Below are 18,414 nucleotides of genomic sequence, written 5' to 3' on the forward strand. Positions count from 1 at the left end.
CGAACATAGACTTGTAGAGCAATGAGCTAAAGACACGGAGTGGCTGTTATTTGTCTGTGTTTTAACTAAAAAAATACAGAACTAGACAAAGAAGAAAATAGCTATTTTTCATAGTCCCACTGTTACTAAACATTGTGGATATACTTGCTTCCTGACCTATATTTACATTTTATATTAAATTGCTAATATTATTAGTAGTACTAATTATTACTAATTATGTTAAATTACTAATGTAACATAATTTCATTGTCTCTTTTAAAAATTTAGACTGTCATGGAAACTTCACATGTTCAGTGTGGGAGCCCCTCCAGTGCAGCCTGGCCCCGTTGCCAGCCATCTCTGTGCCCCCAAATCAGCCCATACTCACTCCTGAGTTTCCTGTGTGCCACCTTTTCTCTTCTGTTTTCTTTTCTTTTTTTTTTCTTCTCTTCCCTTTTCTTTTCTTGTCTTGTCTTTCTCGCAACAGAGACGTACACATCATAACTTCTTTGGTCAGTAGAAATCTCTTTCTTTTCACTATTGTTATCGAGCTCAGCTATATATTCATTAGTATTTTTAAAAATATTTTACTTATTTAATTTTAGAGAGGGTAAGGGAAGGAGAGAGGGAGAGAAACATCAATGTGTGCTTGCCTCTCATGTGTCCCCTACTGGGGACCTGGTCTGCAAACTCAGGCATGTGCCCTAACTGGGAATTGAAGCAGCAACCCTTTGGTTCACAGGCCCTTACTCAATCCACTGAGTTACACCAGCCAGGGCTCATTAGTATTTTTAAATATTATTATTTTTTTCCTTATTAGTCTTTCTTTTTTTTATTAAATTTTATTTAGTTACTTTTCAAGTACATTTTTTTAATCTATTTCTCCCATCCCACCACCCCCCCACCTGGTCTCTCCCCTCCCTCCCATTCCCCCCACCCCAGTCCTCATCCCTGTGTCTTTCATACTTGTTCCTCAAAATCCCTCCCCCTTTTTCCCCTTAAATTCCCTTCCCTCTCCCCTCTGGTCGCTGCCCACTTGTTCTCTATTTCAGTGTCTTTGTTTTTATTTTTAAATACCCAGAAATACTCATTTCTATGAGTGTAGAAGCCAAATGGTGTGATTCCACAGGTGTTTAAACCACCATCTAGAACATTTGGCATGAGAACTCTGACATTACTTTTTAGTTTGAAATGATAAATGGTCAATTCAAAAGTTATATTTTTGGACAGGCACATGCAGAAAAATGAAACTAGACTACTTTCTTATACTACACACAAGAATAAATTCAAAATGGGTCAAAGAAGTCTTTGCTACAGAAGAATTTGTTATTGAAGAGGTTATTGATTTTGTTATTGAAGAAGGTCTTTATCTTCAATGTTATAGCTGAAACCATAAAAATCCTAGAAGGAAACATAGGGAGCAAAATCTTGGACATTGTTTGTAGCAATATTTTATTGGTAAGAGAGAAAAAAGAAAAAAATAAACACATGGGGCTACATCGAACTAAACAAAGTCTGCACACAAAGGAAATCATCAACAAAAGAAAAAAACAACCTACAGAATGAGAGACCATAGTCACCAATTCATGTGATAAGGGATTAATATCCAAAATTTGTAATACTTACAAAACTCAACACCAAAAAGAAAAACCAACAAACAACCCGATTAAAAAATGAACAGAGGACCTGAGTAGACACTTCTACAAGGAGGACAGACAGATGGCCAATGCACACAGGAAAAGATGTTCAACGTGACTGATCATCAGAGAAATGCAAATTAAAACCACAATGAGATAGCATCTCACACCTGTCTGAATGGCCATCATCAATAAATCAATGAACAGCAAGTGCTAGAGAGGACGTGGGGAAAGGGGAACTCTTTTGCACCGTTGGTGGGAATGTGGATTGGTGCAGCCACTATGGAAAGCAGTATAGAGATACCTCAGAAAATTAAAAATGGATCTGTCTTTTGACCCAGCTGCTCCACGTCTGGAAATATATCTGAAGGAACCCCAAACACTAATTTGGAAGAATATAAGAACCCCTATGTTCATTGCAGCATTATTTACAATCACCAAGATTTGGAAGCAGCCCAAGCAGCCCACTCGGGAAATGAGTGGATACAATGCTCTAAAAAAGAAAAATTTGCCTTTCCCCACGATATGGATAGACCTGGAGAACATTATGGTAAGTGAAATAAGTGAGTCAGAGAAAGACAAACACCAAATGATCTCACTCATATGTGGAATCTAATGAACACACTGAACTAACAAGCAAAACAGAGACAGACTCAGACAGAGAGCAGGCTGACAGCTGAGGTGGGGGGAGGTTAGGGGTTGGAGGGACTGAACAAAAAGGAAAAAGGACTCATGGACATGGACAAGAGTGTGGTGATTGCTGGGGGGAGGATTATAAGGGCACTAAATGGTAAGGGAAAAATACAATAAAGATTAAATTTAAAAAGCAGAAAACACAGGAGAAAAAATTTTAAGTTATATTTGCAATTAACTAGATAATATTGTGTGATGATGTGAAAAAATGTATATATTAGCCACATGGTTTGAAACAGTCTGAGTAGCATCAATGTCAACATCATTGTCATCATTATCATCATCACCATCTGGTTCAATAGCATTCTGTATTGGTGAAGAAACTGAGGGCCAAAGAAGTGAAACAGAGACATAAAGTCATGGAATGTGTTAAGGGCAGAGTTTGGATGAATCCTCATTTCCACTTCAATGTTCCTTGTTTGTGCTTCACACTAAGTATGGCATTCAGTTAAGTATCTAATGAGTGTTGGACACTATGGGGAACACAAAAACCGTGCAAGGGCACTATTCTTGTAGAGCTCGAAATCTCCCTGGGGAGACCAGATGAACTTTTGTGGCATCATCTAAGAGCAACACAAATATAGGATTGTGCTAAATTGTGTGGTATTGATGGCAAGAGAAATAAGAATTCTACAAAGGTAGAGGGTTAGCCCCATCCATAGAAGAGTTTAACTAAGCTGACTCTTGGAGGGACAAATTGAAAAAAAGCACGGCAGGGAATAGGTTGATGTGAGACAGAGGCAAGAGGCGAGCAAAGGCCAAGTGGAGAGTGACTTGGCTTCTCAGGGTTGGAGGAAGGAGACAGTCTGAGGAGCTCAGAGGTGAGTGGCAGCGTCAGTCAGGAGTGAAATTGAGACAATAGGGAGAATGATGATGTAGGCTTCTCAGGAAGTGTAAGAGATTTTCTTTCCCATCTTACTTTCTTCTGGAGAATATGCTGTTTTCTGGGAAAGAGTTTTGAATGAGCATCTCAGAAAGGGATTTTTTCTAATACCAATCACCCTAGTTTGGTGTACATTTTGAAAGAGCAGGACAGAAAACAGATATGCCTAATTCCCTTTTTGCCCCTTTTTGATAGATGTTTTAAGGGATGGCTTAATCAATGTGAGAACACCTCACCATCATCACCACCACCAACAATACACTCTTCCATTACTACAGCCCATAACATCACCCACGGACAACATCACCCACCAATATTACCCCACCCCTCACAATTCCTCACTCCCAACATCCCCACCATCACCAGTAACATCCCCTATCAGAACCCCAACTTATACGATTCACATTTTCTGAGAAAAATTTTTAGAAGAAAGTCTTTCTGAATTGAGTTTCTAGTAGGTTTCTACTGAGAAAAGAGAAGAATGAATAGAAATAGTATAGATAATTCAAAGAATTTTATAAATTCAAACTAATATGGGGCTTTAAACCAAATGATTTGATTAAAACCATTGAGGCAAAATCTGACAAGCTATACCATGTGAAAGTAAATGAAAATGGATACTTCCCAGATTATGAGTTTTGGACTGAAATGTGGTTTGAGGCCAAAAAAGCAAGTCCTTAAATGCAATTCTGATTAGAGAAATATAGGAAATGTATAACTCTTAACAAGCTCAAAGCCAAGACTGATCATATACGTGCATCAGATTTGGTAAGGATTCCCAAAGAATTCAAAATCCTCTCTTTCTGTATGAATTCTCAAAGACACCAAACAATTCACCAATGCCTCCCAGTTACTTCTAATTGAGGAAAGTTTATTTTCCTCTGTAAAACACGGTGGCACAGGGCACACTTGTACCTCTTTTGTTGTGCTATGGGCTGCCCCCATCGCTCCTCTTAGCACGGTCACCAATGTCTGTGTGGGTGCCCATGGAGGCAGCCATCTGTAGCAACACAAATGGGTTCTGACTTAGCTTCAGAATCCACAAAGAACTGTCAGTGCTCGAACAGCAAGGCTGCAGCCTGTCTAGAGAGGTGCATCATTGACCAGGGTGTCTGAGGACGCAATTCTTACTCTGGCTGTACCTTCGACCAGTTGGTGGTTGTGGGGGAAGGCATTGTACCTCCAAGATTCCCCTCAGCTGCCAGGATTGCAGCAACAGCAGCAGCAAAGAGGTGCCTAGCAAAGGGCCATGTGACCTTCAGAGGCACTTCACAGCTAATGATGGATCACTGTGAGGTAATCGGGCCCAGTATTTACTCGATCTTTCTGCTTCCACCCTTCCTCCTCTTCAATATATTCTCTACACAGCAATCAGACTGATCACGTTAGGATGTAAGGCAGCTCATACTACTCCTCCATCTGCCCCTTTGAATGCTTCCCATCTCACTCACAGTAAAAAGCCCAAGTCCTTCTATTGGCCTAGAAGATGCTCTGTGATCTGACCCATCATAATTCTTTCTTGGTACCCCACCTGCCCACTTCCATACTCTGCTCTGGATCTTCTTGCTGTTCCTTCATATGCCAGACAGGCTCCTAACTCAGAACCTTGACACTTGTGTTCCCCTGCCTGGAACACACATCCCCAGGACTGCCACATGGCTTGCTTTCTCATCTCCAAGTTTTTAGTCAAATGTTACCTTACCAGTGAGGACATTCCTTATAGTAATCCTATTAAAAATTGCAACCCTCTGCCAATACTCTCCATCTTTCCTCCCTGCTTTTTAAAATTTCTTTACATAGACCTTTTACCACCTTCTATCATTCTATACATTTTACTTCTATATTTGTATGTTTTTTTTCTGGTCTGTTTCATTTTCTTCTATACTCCCAGTGACCTTGTATACTTGGTTTACTCCTGAATTCCCAGAAGCTGCACAGAGCTTGGCACATAGTAGGTGCTCAATAAATATTTGTTGAATGAATGAATAAAAATATTTGCTGACACCTTGCTTTAAATGGACTTCTCAGGTCACAAAGAAAACAAAAATGCCCTGCTAAACGCAGAAAGCCTTGCGCCTTGAAGGTCAGGAATACTGGTTCTCTTTTCATAAGAACTCTGAAACGCTTTTAGAGTAACCCATCCACCAATCACCGCCTGTTCCTTTCTAATGTAGGAGTACTTATCACAAATAGGAACAGAGAGAGGGAAGAGTTGGCGGAATGGAAAAACACAGTCGTTTGCATCCCCTTGGCTCATCCCCTTGAGAGGTCCAGGGCTTCTGAGCTGTGGCCCTGGCTCTTCCCCTGCCTAGCCACTGCCAAGTCAATGCTCAGTCCTTCTCCTTGACTAATTTGTTGTCTCTTTTTTGGTTAAAAACCATCTTTAGCCATTTCTGAAATCAAAATTGAGATCTTTTGGCATAATTAAGCTCAAGAGCAGGTTATTTTCACTTTTGTGAAGATGAGTTGGTTATGATCTCCTCCTAAACATGACAGAAGACAACAGATTCCATTTGCATTATTTTGATGGACTTTCCTCTTGCTCTAAAACTCCACTCTATTGCAGATGGGGCACCTTGGAAATTACTTTAAAGCAGGATTTGAATAAAGCTGAGTTTCTACCCACTTTAACTGACTTACATCGTTTTCCAGATTGGGTCTTCCCAGAACTTCATGATTTTGACCACGGCACCAAGTATTTAATCCACTAACTTCTAGAGCACTTATGTTGGCTGAGGCTTTTGATATAAAATATTTATGTTCATCTATAAAGGACACATGGAAAAAACCAAAGGCGTGAAGATCAGGGTGGGAAGTGGGGGCGGCCACAGTGGAGGGGAGTGGTGGGGGGAAAATGGAGACAACTGTACAACAAAAAAAGTTTTAAAAAAAGAATCTTGTAGGAAATGGAGAAGACAAAGAACATTTAATGACCCATGGACAATAAATGGGGGGGTGTTTGAGGAAGGGGGTTAAAGGGGAGAAAAAAGAATGGGACAACTGTAGTAGCATAGTCAATAAAATATATATTTAAAAATAAAATACTTATGTTCATAGGACTTCATTCATTCTCTCTGTCAATCCATGAACATCCTTTCAATCCAGGCTTCTTCGAAGGGACAATTTAATAATATGTTGTATTATTACTATAGTTATAACAATAACTACAATCATAACAATTTTATTAATAACAGAATGATTATGATTCTATAATTATAGTAATAATAATTACAGCAATAATAGAATTATTATAGTAGTTATTACCAGTAATTAATTTAATTATTTTAATAATTAGGATGATTTAATTCAAACAAATGACCCATAAGGTTGGTATTTTTATTATTCCTATTTTATTGATGAGAAGACTGAGTTATAAAGAAATGAGATTATGTGTTTAAGTCAAACAACTGGTATATTACAGCAATGAAGTGCCATTTCTCTCCCACTGCTGCCTCTGATGATTCAAGTATTTTACTTCCAGAATGTGCTTGATCATTTTCTACACTATTAACACTGTTCATCACGTCCTTCTGGAAATGTTGAACTCTTTACCTAGGCATATGTTCTTTTTACTTATTCATCCCCCAGACTCAAGACCCAGTTCAAGATTCTCCTCCTCTGGGAGGCCTTCCACAGTGCTCGCATTCAGAATTAATCACCCTCTCCTCAGTGTTCCCATTGTGTCTTGTACGACCTTCTATTACTGCATTTATCACACTGTCCTAGAATTACGGTCCGTGGCTGTCTCTTGAATTCACCTTTCCATCAAACAGCTTGTCTTACTCATATCTTGTCTTTAATGTGTGGTACAGTGCTCAAGGCCTAGTAGGCACTGCACAAAGATAGCTTTATAAATTAAGTGTATTTTTTCTGGAAACATAGGAGATGACTCCTCTGTGTCTTTTGTCCTTCCCTGCCATCCCTTCTCCCCAGTCCTCTTGTGCTGTGAGGACTCCCTAGTTGAAAACTGAGTGAGATGGACAATGGCCAATTTGCCTGGGTACAGAATTTGCCCAGGTTGTATCACCACATGAAGGATCTTCAGCCAACAGCAAGGTCAAAGCCCAAGTTTGGGGTGCACTGGCAAAATCTACTGCCTCTCTCTTCTTATCACGAAAGGTGGTGGTTGGCCTGGGTGTGAAAGGTCAGAAATGATGATTCCATATATGGGCACATATATATATATATATGGCGCCATTCCCTTCAGCTTTGTTTATTTATCTTTTCAACTAATATTTATTAAATGTCATCTCTATTCCATGTGTTGAACTTAGCCCTGGGAATAACATTTTTATAAATGGTAAGAAGGTCAGATATAGTCTCTGTGTTCACGGAACATAAAGCTGCCTAGGGAGGGGTGGGCAGGGGAGGCAGACAGTGGACGAAGATTCAGTTATCTGAAAGGTGATATGAATCTGTCAGACCACATTTATTCATTATTCCAAGGCCTCCATACCTTCCTCCACCACCAGAATCTCTGGACTGGGCTTTTTTTCCAGGGCGAAGGCCAGATATGACCAAGTACATTTAGTGGCTGTGCTGCACCTCAGTGAGACCAAAAAAATGGGTGTGAAAGGGACATTCATGGATGATAGCCAATATTTATTGAGTGATTATTACACACCAGGCCTTTTACTTCTCTTTATTACATCGTTTAATTATCACAGTGACCACCATGGTGGATGTTCTTATCAACCCTGTATTAATAACAGTATTTCCTGATGACATTTTGAGAGGTTAGGTAACTTGTCCAAGAGTACACAGCCAGTAAATTAAGGGGATGGAATTTAGACCCAGGTTGTTAGAGCCAAAAGCCCATCTGCTCTCAGTCACTTAAGTACATTGCTTCTCTTGGTTGTAGTAGTAACAAAGGAAGCCAGCAAGCTTCATCCATGTGAGTGGATCTTAATTTTTCAAAACAGAATAAAAGAGTATGCTATTAATAACTACCCTTTGGACAATAGATATAAACTAGGACTTTTTGAGCCAATTGGGGCATATGGCCACCTAATTTATATATATATTTATAGGCTGAATTTTTAGGGATGCGTGCATTTAAATCATAGCAATGTAAACTAAAGCACAAGTTATGATAGTATAAAAGCTAGTGTTTTTATAGTTCCAGGTACTTAAAGAGATCTAATGCTTAGAGAGGCAAGTAAATTATAAAGTATGCAAAAGTCCACATATGATCTTGGACTAGTTCCGATTGCTGTTGACATTCATGTCACCGAGTTAACAGTGGAACCTGATGATGGAGCACGGGGCCTTATGTTGCATTCATATTCTAACCTCCCAGCAGACAGATGAATTAACTCATTCATTCATTCATTCTTCAAAATATGTATTAGGTGCTTAAGTGCTGCTTCGTGTGTGTGTGTGTGTGTGTCAGGAACTGGAGACAAAGTGATTAAGTCATGGTGCCTGCCCTCAAGTGACAGAAGCAGACAGCTTCCAATGGCAGTGGCATGATTTTCCTCCAGCCATGAGTCCCTCTAAGCCTCTGGAGTTATGAAAACACTAGCCTTTACCGTCAAAAACTTATGTCCCTAAATTAAAAATGTTAAGACACCAAAGTATTTCATGCTTCACTTCGCTTTGTGACTTACAATTTATAAAACGTTTGCATACATTATCTCATTTAATCCTTATAATAACAATAGAAAAAGGTATCCTAGCTTCATTTGATAGATGAGGAAACTGAACCTTAAGTTTTCTAAGACCATAGGGTGAATAAGCTGGGGAGTCAGGGTTTGAAACATCAGGGTTTTTATTTACAAATCAAATCTATACCCAGATTGCATGCACCAGAAGGAAATAGACAACTTTCCAGAATCTAAATAGACTCCTACAGAATTAAATTAGACCCTTTGGACTATTCTATTCCATCCACTTGGGGCTTATTCTTACATATTAAAATAGTCATTATCAACCACTTGCCTATAAACTGATTTTAATGATGGACTGACTCTTAGCTAAATAGAAATGGCAAATCTCAGTATTAGCCAGGAATACCCATTTATTAAAGGAGAGAAATCATTGCAGTGATAGAGACGTGATTTGTTTACCTGTATTGTTTATTCACGTGTGCACCAAACAGCCACACGATAGCATCACTCTTGCATGAGCCACTTGTCACTGCCCCTGTGACTATTCAGGACAGAAGACCAATCCAGGGCACTGAGTCACTGGTTTGAATGCTAACTTTTCCACTTCCTTAATGCTGAGGTGTCAGTTTCCTTCCCTGCATGTGGGGATAATAACAGGGAAGAGCCCTTCCACCTTGGATTGTTGCAAAAGTTAAACAGAAAAATGTAAACGAAGTATCCACAGGGTAAGTAACAAGTAACCTGAACATGGATGGCAGCCATTGTTTAAAGCTTTGAGACAGGGTTTAAACCATATCCGGTGCACAGAGTTATTCTGGATTTACAACTGCTCAATTAAAAGGGTTCTTAGACTTTGTGATTCTCATGGGAAAAAAGGGCTAAACAATAAATGTAGTTAAAGACAGCATGGCATTGTAAAAATAAGAAGGGATTAAGAGTTAGGTAGACCTGGATTTGAACCAGTGTATGACATGCACTCACAATGTGATCTTAAGCAAGTTACTCAGACGCTGAGCCTCATTATTCTTATCTGTGAAATGGGGGTAAAATGTCTTCCCTATCATAAAGACTGTAATACATACATAAAGAACCTAACGGGGAACTCAGTGAGGGCGGGGACTGGTTTTGTCATGTGTAGCCCTGTGTGTCCACACAGTGAATGTTTGCTAGTTGAATCAATGAAAGAACTTTGCCAGCACAAGGCGAGTGCTTAATGTATCATCACTATTTTCATTAATAGCTCTTAATGCTATTAGAAATTTGAGGCTGAGGAAGAGCAGGGAGTGTCAATGCTCACAATATAATGGAACAACTGGTCTTGTCCAAAAATCACTATGACACACTGATCAAGGTAGGCACCTTATCACCCGAATTTCAATGTCATCATGACATCAAGGACATCTCTATCAGCACCCCATTAGGGTTCTGGTTGACTCTTCTTATCAGCATATTGATCCCTTGTTTCACAAATGTCCTTTGATAACCCAAACTCCAAGTCCAGAGCACCCCAGGTTTGAAATCCTATTCATCTTTGCTACCCAGGTGGGTAGCTAGACAGAGAAAGCTATAGTGTTTGTAAAACCTGTCACTGTGTTCAGAATTTTTAGTCATATTTACCAAGAAAATCCAAATGCTATTGGTGGAATTAGAAGAGTTACTGGTACGTTCACAAAAGCAAGCCTGGGTCTTTGAACTGAATTTTGGAGGTAAATATATATGTTCTTAAATGAACACTTACTATGTGCCAACCACTGCATTAAATTCTTTATTTGTACTAAGCAACTTATTATCTCATTAAATTATCCCAACAACTCTGAGATGTATAATATGATCTCACGTTTACAGATGGGTACCAAAACCAGAACCAGCTGGGAATAAATGACTAACTTCTCTATACATTTTAAATAAAAATAACATCTACCATGATTTTACTTTAGTGCTTACACAATTTTCTCGGACGCTCCTTTGACCTTATGAGATAAAGGAAATACAATAGCTTAGAATTCTTAATTGCTAGTAAATAGAGGCTTCACTAAGTTGTACTTGGGGTGTGGGTGGGGCAAATACTTTCATAATATCACATTGGAACCTCAACTAGAACACTAAAGATCTTCAAATTGTTTTATAGTCAATAAAAAATATAGTCCATTGAAGATTTAGGGATCCAGCTGATATTTCATAACTTGTGTTATTCTGAGAGTATTTGCCTCTGTGGCAGCTTAGCAATGAAGGAGGAATGAGAGTGTGAGAGATTAATTTATAAACTATTAATATAAAGATTAAAGACTTCATTCCTCTTTGCAAGGTGTTGGATGACCAAGCAGAGCCCAGTGCCATTTCCACCGTGTGTTTTTAGTTCTTGGACTTTATCAGTGAGACTGAAGTTCAGTGTACAATTTGTTATCAACAAGAACCAATTATGCCAGGATACAAACACTTGTTAAATGTTTTGAGATGTGTTTTTTGCGTGGCTTGCAAGTTTCCTTGCTTGACCTGGTAAACACTGACTGATTGCCATGAATCTCTGTCTGATTGTTAAATGCCCTGAGCCACTTGACCCGATGTGAACATCTCTGCTTTGAGGATAATGAACAGAAGAAGTCAAGGGCATATTTGTTAGTGAGGTCCAGGCCCTCACCACCAACAGCGTTGATCGTATTTGTCCAGGTTAATAATATTACCATCATGCTTTGCAATTTACAAAGCACCTTTATATCCAAGTCATGTTTTCATCTAGGGAGGCAAATATACAAAGAAACTTAGGGTCCCAGAAGGTAACTGACCTGCCCAAGTTAGATAAGTAGGAAGTAAAGGTTTTGATCTGTGGTTCTCACACTTGAGTGTGCATGAGGGTTACTTGGAGAGCTTATTTGAGTGTATGAGTCAGCAGAACTGGGTGGGGCCCAAGAACATGCATTTCTCACAAATTCCCTGGTGATGCTCATGCTGCTACTGGACTTTGGATTCCCGACCTAGGTCTCATCGCTCCAGGCCACACTTTCCATGGCACTGGCCCCAACCTGCTTTCTCCTGTCGCCATTTTAAATTCACTTTTCCTTAAAATGTAATGACACAAAGTCTTGTTGGAACAATTCAGATCTTTGAAGTTGACTATCTTCCACCTTACTGAAACATTTTAACAAAAATGGAAAACATTTTTTTCTACTGGCAGGGGAAGGAATAATTATTAATCGTGGTATTAAAGACTATTTTAAGTAAAACTGATTTGATGAGAAAACTTAAACTGTTGAATATATTGTGGCATTCATGTTATGGGCCTCATTTGCTGAAAAGAGACATATAATACTTAAAGTAAGTGTGTAGTCTGGTTGGATTTCCCAAATCCTATATTATAACTGTTTACAAAATGAGGAATCTGAGACACATATTTGAAGGATCCCATACTATTTGGGAAACAAACCATATCTTCATTTAAAAAGCAATTAGCTTATTCCAAATATCCAATATTAAACTTCCATTCACTTTAAGCCACTCTCTCACTTCAACACTCTTGGCAGTTGGGCCAGATATTTCTTTGCTGGGGTAGAAGAATGCTGTTCTGGGCTTTGTGGAGTGTTGAGCAATATTGCTAACTACCTGCTGGATTCCTAGAGAACTTCCTTAGCTGTGACAACCAAAACTGTCTCCAGACATGGCTTTAGGAGGAGGAAACTCAATTTGAGTGTCTCAGATGTGGATCCATTCCTTTTACACTTCTTGGTACTAATGTGTTTCATCTGTAAGGTTCATGCTTCCAATAAATTCTGAATAAATCCCTATCACTATAACTGAATATTTTCTCTCATCCATATCAAATATCTCTTTCCTCCATGCCTATTGAAAAGTTATTATATCATTATGTTCTATCTTCTTGTTACTAATATATATCCCTTTCAAATTTCTTTGTTTTATTTTGTTTTTTTTTTTTTATTGTTGTTGAAGTACAATTGTCTCCATTTTCACCTCACCATGCCCCCCACCCCACCCATCCCTGCCTCCCACCCTGGAACCTATCCCCTTTGGCTTTGTCCATGTGTCCTTTATACATGTTCTTTGATGGCCGTTCCCATATTTCAAATAATTTATTGTTTCATTCCTGACATTCAGCTCCAGCGAATTACTTTTTTCTTCTTATATCCAATTGCTGTTCCTTTGTGCATGTAGTTTTTAATTTATTTATTTATTTTTTAAATAAATTTATTTATTTTTTTGAATTAATTATGCTGTTACAGTTGTTCTATTCCCCCCTTCATTCCCCTCCACCCTGCCCCCCAATCCCACCATTACCCCCCTTTAGTTTATGTCCATGTGTCTCAAGTCCTTTAGGTTCTATATTTCCCATACTATTCTTGCCCCCCCCCCCATCTATTTTCTATCTACTGTCTATGCTACTTGTTTTCTGTACCTTCTCCCCCCGTCTCCTCCTCCCACTCCCCTGTTGCTAACCCTCCTTGAGATCTTCATTTCTATGTTTCCACTCCTGATCTAGCTGTCCTTTTAGTTTGCTTTCGTTTTAGGTGTGGTTGTTAATAACTGTGAGTTTGTTGTCCTTTCACTGTTCATGTTTCGTTAACGTCTTTTTCTTAGATAAGTCCCTTTAACATTTCATATAATAAGGGCTTGGTGATGATGAACTCCTTGAATTTGGTCTTATCTGAGAAGCACCTTATCTGTCCTTCCGTTCTAAATGAAAGTTTTGCTGGGTAGAGCAATCTTGGTTGTAGGTCTTTAGATTTCATGACTTGGAATATTTCTTTCCAGCCCCTTCTTGCCTGTAAGGTCTCTTTTGAGAAATCTGCTGACAGCCTGATGGGGACTCCTTTGTAGGTGATTGTCCCCTTACCTCTTGCTGCTTCCAGGATTCTTTCCTTCATTTTAATTTTGGCTAATGTAATCATGATATGCCTTGGTGTGTTTCTTCTTGAGTCCAACTTTTTTGGTACTCTCTGAGCTTCTTGGATTTCTTGGAAGTCTAGTTCCTTTGCCAGATTGGGGAAATTTTCTTTTATTATTTGTTCAAATAGTTTTTCCACTGGTGGTTGTGTCTTTCCCCCTTCTGGTACCCCTATAATTCAGATATTGGAGCGTTTATAGATGTCCTGGAGGTTCCTAAGCTTCTCCTCATTTTTCTGAATTCTTATTTCTTCATTCCTTTCTGTTTGATGATTTTTTTCTTCTTCCTTCTGGTACACTCCATTGATTTGAGTCCCAGTTTTTTTTTCATCTCTATGGTTTTCCTGTGGAATTCCATTCATTTCCCTTAATTTAGCCTTCATATGTTTCTCTAATTTGTGGCTATAGTCCACCAGATCTATGAGGAAGCTGATGACCAGTGTTTTAAACTGTGCGTCTGAGAGATTTGCTATTTCTTCGTCACTTAGATTTATCTGTGGGGCTTTGAGGTCTTCCTGCGACATTTTTGGTCTGTTCTGGCCCTTTAAGTGGGAGGAGCGGCGCCTTGGATTCCCAGGTCGCTGGGGGTTGTGACGCTGTATGTGGGGGCGTGGTCAGAGCGGGGAAATGGCGCCGCCGCCGCCGGTCCAAGCGCTCACTCCCTCACCCGCGTGCAACCATGCAACCTCAGTCAACTCGCTGCCACCGCCTCCCCACTGACTCCTCCGTAGTCGCTCACCCGGTGGGCCGCTCGGTTGCTCACTAGGTCCAATCCTGGGTTTGGAACCCGTGCGACTGGATTCGCGCATCTGGATTCCGCGCCCGGGTCGACTCCTTTGTAACTCCTCACCCGACGCCGGTTTCGCCCCTTACCAGTCGGGCCGAAGAATTTGTTGTTAGTGGACTTCCGAAAAGTTCAGTTTTCCGTGTTCTGGTTGTGTTTTCTGATGCTAATATTTAGTTGTCCCTAAACTTGGTTGTGTGAGGAGGCAGGCACATCCACCTTAAACCTCCATCTTGGCGGAAGTCCCTAGTTTTTAATTTAAATAAGACAAGTTAAATTTTAGGCAGTTCACTTAGTTCTTCTTCAAATTTAATTGTGTTTTAGTTTTCAATCTGTTTTAAAATAAGGTTTTATTTCTTAGAATCTTTTTCAGATATAATGTCTGAAATTCTGGACGTGCTTACCCTCCTCTTTATTGTGTCTGCTGATTTTCCCCTATAGTGAATCATTCCTTCATATGGTATGGCATTTGTGACTGTGACTTCATCTTTATCTGTATTTTCTTCCTGTAGTGTCCTACTTGCTGGGATACAAGTGTCTACATAGACCACAGTAGGTCCATTCACTTCTGGTTTCTATCTAAGACAAAGCCTGAATGCACATCCCAAGGCCACCCCTGCAGACAGTTCAGGTTGAGTTTTAATGTTGCATGCAGAAGGTGGGGACTTTTTTGTTCTGCTGACAGCCCCCAGCAAAGACAAACATCCTTGCTGCTTCCGTGACCTTGTACTTGAAAGTTTTCTGTTCAACTTTTTCATGTCGAGGCAGCCCCACCAGGGTTAGAACCTTATGCAAATGTCTCAGCTCCAGCAGCACATTTTGGGCAGGCCCAAGGCCACATCTTCCCTGACTTCTTTCCCCATGTGAACATGAAAACCCCACCTTCTAGCTACCAGGGTATGTCTCTGAATCTGGCTTCTCCCTGGAGTGTTGTGGTATTCATTTGTTCAGTCTTAACTCTGGCTATTCATTGTGGTATCTAGGATTTTTTTTCTTTATTTATTTTAAACACATGTATGTTTAACTACATCATGTGATGTTTATCCTGTGTATGTGTGCATGTGTTAGCCCAGGAAGGGAATCTTTATTGAATCTGTCCACCGTGTTGCCAGAAAAATAAGTGCTCATGTATAACCTTACTTAGGTAAGTTTTTGCTGTGGTCTACCTAACTTCCTTTGGCCTCAGTTTCCTCATCCAGAAAAAAATTAGGGTTAATTATACCTACTGCCTTGAACTGTCATAAAGATGAAATGAAATGATGCATATAAGCCAGGCAGAGTAGCCACATAATAAATGTGAGCTAGCAATTAAGTGGGATTGAGTACTGCTGACAAACTTATGTTGTTGAATCTCTGAACCTCTGCAGATTTTAGATATTTTTGCACTCAGTTTTTTTGTCTGTTTATTTTTAAGAAACACAAGCTTCCCTTCATATGTAGTGTGCTTATTTTATTCTCCAGCATCTTACAAAAATAAATAATGGTCTCCAGGGGGAAAGCCCATGTGGTACACAGTATCCTCTGCTGGATGATTTTTTCAGTATCCATAGGACCTATGATTAAATAAAGCCCCAAAATAAAGCAGAAGGTGTGATTTGAGCCCAAAGAATTTATATACCTGCCCCTTGTCTACCAGTCCAGCCATCTCTCTGACTCTGTGCTGCACCCAAAGCTGAGAACCCTTTGCCCGTGTCCTGGTTTATGTGAGAAAGATTTTCAAGGGAAAGTTTAATATGTCATGAACAATCTAATAGGCAATAGGAATCTATGAAAGAACAAAGTCAAGGAATGGCATAATCCAATTTGCATTCCAAAGAAATGGTTATTTGGGGGAGATGGAGTGGAGGAAGATGTAGTAGACAGAATTCTAAATGGTCCTGGAGATTCCCTCCCCCTGGCATGCACAGATAATCTCTACCCTTGCGTGTGGGGGGAACCTGCGAGTATGATGAGTTAGCCACTCCTTTGATTAAATTACATTATATGGCAAATAATAGTGAGCCACTTCTGTGATTAAGTTATATTATATATAAGATTCTGTCTTAAACACACTGGGATGGGAGAAGGAAGAAAGTGAGATGTGTTCTTATTGATCTGGAAGAAAGCAGCTTCCCTGTTTAGGGAGCGAGCCTGAGTCAGGAACAGCAGGTGGCTGTAAGTGGCCCAAGAGGATGCCCAGCAAGGCAGCAGAAACTTTCGCTGTACAACTGCATGGAATTAAATTCTGCTAACTGCCCCATGAGTTTGGTAAAGGTTCTGAGCTCCTGAAAAGATGTAATCCAGCCAATATCTTAATGTCAGCCTTGTGGGATTCTGAGTAAAGAATCCTGCCATCCTGTCCTTGAACTTCTGACCTATAGAAACTGTGAGATAATAAGTGGATGTCATTTTAAGCTGATAAATTTGGGATGACTTCTTACATAGCAATACAAAACTAATACAGAAGGTAAAACTGGAAGCAAAGATAACAGCTAGATTATCAGAATTATCTAGGCCAAAATGATAATACTCTATAATAAAAGATACTCTATAATAGTAATAAAGCTCTATGATAATACTGAGTCGGTTGAAATGGAGATGAGGAGAGCATTGAGTAAAGAACTATTAACAAAGTAGACATAATAAAGCTCAGTCCTACTAAACATCAGCATGGAATGCCCCTGAATGACCTTATAGCTTTGGTTCTAACCAAACTGAGGAAAACAAGGATGGGAAAATGTGATTGGTAACGATGAATTCAGTTTGAGACAGTTTGGGATTATTAGAAAAATGACAATCATTTCCCTTCATGTATTCACACTTCTTTGCAGTGAAAGTTTGCAGCTTTTACCACCAAGAAATGAAATCTGTCCACCCCTCTTCTACTGTCCCTTGGATCTGGGCTGGCTTTGAGGCTTGCAATGGCCAATACAATGCAGAGGAAGTAATGATGTGCTAGTTCTAAGTCTAGACCTCAAGAGGCTCTGAACACTTTGGCCTTTTATCTTGGTGCCATGTGGACTAATGTAAGCAAACCTAGGCTAGTCTACTGCATGGTGGAAGACCACATGTAACAGAAAAACCATCTTGACTGATGCCATCTTGACTGATGCCATCTTGGACCAGCCAGCCCCTACCTTAGCAGGCAGCTGACCACAGACATATTAGTGAGGCCAACCAACACGAGAAGAACTGCCCAGCTGAACCCAGCCCAAATTTCCAGCCTACAGACTCATGAGCTAAACTAATAATTATTGCTTCAAACCACTAAGTTTTGGAATAGTTTATTACATAACAGAAGCTAGCTTTTATAAAATAATCACATTTGAGACACCTGTGAAATATCCATTTGGGTGTGAAGAAACTTTGGGTTCTAGACTGGCATCTTGTTTACAACAGATGAAGTTCTAGGTTGAGATTTAAGAGTGACAAACTTAAGAATGGGTCACTGATGTCAAGTATGTACATAGGAATATTTTTTATTTTCTCAATAAGATGTCAATTTTATGATGATAATGACTACTGTAAAATAGTGCTCTTCATTCAACTCTACTACCATTATTTCTGCCAAAAAACTATCATGAGATGCATAATTAGGATAAATGCCTTTTACAGAATAATTAATTTTCTCTTGAGCATGTTTGATGTCTTATGAAGCTCAAATCATTTGTCTCAGAATTAAATGTTTGGAAAACAAAGTTGAAATTTGTCCTTTCATTTGAACTGTTTTACCTTTACCTTTCCTAGTAGACCTGCCTACCTGATGTAGAGGTCATGTCCATCCATAATGCCTGGAACTCAAAACTGAAAAATAACCAGGAGGTGTGTGATTGGATGTAGTTTACAAGTTTCTTCCTCATGTAATCCTTGCAATAACACTGCGAGGTTGAGAATATGACTCTCCCCATTTTACAGGTGGAGAAATAGAAATTCCTGAGTTCAAAAAATGTCTCAAGG

This window comes from Artibeus jamaicensis, unplaced genomic scaffold, assembly GCF_021234435.1.
Source record: "Artibeus jamaicensis isolate MK-2021 breed Jamaican fruit bat unplaced genomic scaffold, CSHL_Jam_final contig_233, whole genome shotgun sequence".
NCBI classification, from domain to species: Eukaryota; Metazoa; Chordata; class Mammalia; order Chiroptera; family Phyllostomidae; genus Artibeus; species Artibeus jamaicensis.